Source organism: Lathamus discolor, chromosome Z (assembly GCF_037157495.1).
Source record: "Lathamus discolor isolate bLatDis1 chromosome Z, bLatDis1.hap1, whole genome shotgun sequence".
Classification (NCBI taxonomy): Eukaryota; Metazoa; Chordata; class Aves; order Psittaciformes; family Psittacidae; genus Lathamus; species Lathamus discolor.
Genome location: NC_088909.1, coordinates 97719130 through 97721765, shown reverse-complemented (window position 1 = coordinate 97721765; position 2636 = coordinate 97719130). Strand labels below are relative to the sequence as shown.

General features: G+C 47.5%; 1 long non-coding RNA gene across 1 annotated transcript; it reads left to right on the top strand.

Annotated features, from left to right (window-relative positions):
- Positions 1-629: 629 nt before the first annotated feature.
- On the top strand, positions 630-1847 carry LOC136005679 (uncharacterized). Its single transcript, XR_010608832.1, has 3 exons — positions 630-1003; positions 1273-1457; positions 1550-1847. It is a non-coding gene; the product is annotated as an uncharacterized LOC136005679 (long non-coding RNA).
- Positions 1848-2636: the final 789 nt, after the last annotated feature.

Sequence of the window (2636 nt, the reverse complement as noted above, 5' to 3'; positions counted from 1 at the left end):
AAAAATTTATGTATTTGTTTTATAATACGTATTTTGCTTTTGGGTGTTTCCTGGGGGTTTGGCGCTGGGGTCTGGAATGAAGCAGTGAAACCCGCAGGAGACCAGCTCGCTGCGGAGAGCGCCGCGCCGGTACAGCGCCGAGCTGCGGGGACGGAGGGAGCGGCGCTGTGCACGGCCGGTCCGGCGGCAGAGCTGACCCAAAAGTTGTAACCTGGCCGCGGGTTTGTTTCCGTACTCCCCCCTCCGCCCGGTGTGTGTATGTGTGTGGTTACGGCAGTGCACTCACACGTCCCTCTCTCCAGCGAAAGGCGAGCAGCTCCCGCAGCCCGTGGTGACTGCCGCGGGCGCGGCTGCCTGCTGTGGGGTCTGGCAGGCGGGCGGGGGGGGACCCGCTCCGAGCCTCATTCCTCCCGGGCACCGCCAGCGTCACCCTGGGCTGCCTTTCCGGGGCTGCCTCTCCATGGCTGCCCCTCCTGCGACACTTCGTCTGCTGTAGACCCCTTTCCCTTTCCCATTCCCATTCCCTTTCCTGTTCCCATTCCCTTTCCTTTCTCCCTTTTAATTTTCCTCTTTCCCATTCCCTTTCTCTTTTCTCTTTTCCCCTTTTTCTCTTTCCCTTTTCGTTTTTCCCATTCTGTTTCCCTTTTCCTTTTTCCCCGTTCGCTTTCCCTTTCCTTTTACCTTTTCTCCTTTCACTTTGCCTTTTTCCTTTTCCCTTTCCCCTTTTCCTTTTCCCTTTCTCTTTCCCTCTGTCTCTTGCTCTCCCCCTTCCTTTTCCTTCTCTTTCTCCCTCTCCATCTCTTCCTGCTTTCCCTTTCCCATCTCCTCCCCACTGTCCCATTCCCTTGTGTATCTCCCAGACAGCCCAGGCCCCGCAAGGACAGGGCGCAGGAGGCAGATGGCACCAGCTCCCTCTGCCTGTCCTGCACAGCCCTTGCTGCCCTCTTTGCAGCCCTTGGCTAGGAAGTAGGATGAGGACCTCAGGTGTGGATTTGAGCGCCAGGTGTGTGCACGTCAACAAGTGTTTGTTTACTCTCCTTCATCAGTATGAAACATGCAGAATCCTCCAAGCACCCAGTTCCAGAGGAGATCTCAGGCCAGGGGCTGTAGGTCTGTAGAGGGGATCACAGTCATCTCACTGGGTGTAATAGGAGTGAGGCTCAATCAGGGTCACAGTCAGGGTAGTAAAGGTTTTTAAGATGTATTTATTGGAAATTTGGAGGGGTCTGCTAATGTAATCTGAACAGGCTGCAAGAACAAATATTTCTGCAGGAGGCAACTTCTAAATTTCGATTGGATGACAAGATGGAGTGATGAACATGTACTTCCTTGCGAAGCCCGTTGGACTTCATGGAAAATGGGTTTTCCATTGCCACAGTCATCTGCCTGCTGAGGGGAAATTTCATAACTGTCTTCTACTGAATGGTGCATTTGTGATGAAGGGTCAGCCTTCCTTGGTAATGTGTCCCCCTGTCTACAGGAGCCACAGATTTGTGACTCAGAAATAATGTCTAAACAAATTATTTATTTATTTATTTTATAATTTCAGGCTATTTATTTTCCTAACTGTGACATTTGGAGAAAGTCTAAGTTGCACAAAAGATTTATCAGAAGAACAGCAGAGCAAAGTACTCCCCCAAAGTTTCTCCCGTTATGAATTTGAAACAGCGTTTTACATCAGTAGTCGCTTAAACGTCATCTTAACTTTTTTTCAGTATAAACAACCCATTGATAGGCACCTGGAATAAAAGTTTCTGAAGTGCAGCCTCTTTACAGACAGCAGCAAATGGGTGGAACAGTGACAGAACAATTTGTTAAAAATGGTATTCATACAATAAAGACATAAGCATCTGATAAATGCATCTGTTTATATATCTGAGCATGCCAGAAGGGGACAGGAGAAGGCATTACAAGAAGCAGTGGTTGGTTTGGCTCAGTGACACCATTCATGTCGTGCTACTTCTGCCATAAAGTTATTTGCACGTGGTTGTGAGATGCATGATAGATGCATGCGCTGTATGCACCAAGTGCTGTATGCACCAAAACCCCTATGCACAAAAAGCCATTCCCGGCTCTCAGCCTGAACAGAGCAAGCAGAAAGGTTAGAGGAATGGATACAGTGCGAAGTCTCTGTTAGAGGGCAGAGACTGAGACACATTAAAATGAAAGTCTTGGTTACCCTGTTAATATGCGATGAGATGGAGTCCTAGTATTTTAACTAAAAGACCATTAACTAGATAAAATGAGCTTAATGCAGTATTCTTTTGCATAGGTTTTGTCAGGGCAAAGCCACTGATTTTCTTTAGATGACATTGGGTGATGAAGCCAAGACAGAGATTATACACGTGTAATATTGCAGGAGTTCGTTTTTCCTTGCTATTAAAAGCCACTGAAAGCCCAGGTTTTAACATATGCATTATTTAGCTCACATGTACCACGGTGAAATGAAATGTTACGCAGATGTCTTAGCTGCACTAATAGGGTGGTTGAAATAAATGGAGAGTAAACCTGCTGGTTCTTAATCACACAAACAATGTACCTGCCTCTCCCTGCACCGATGTGAGTGTCTTGGCGAGGAGGGTTACTGAGAGTCCTTGCTTCTTGGAAACTAAAGTAGCTCCTGGAAAATTTCCATA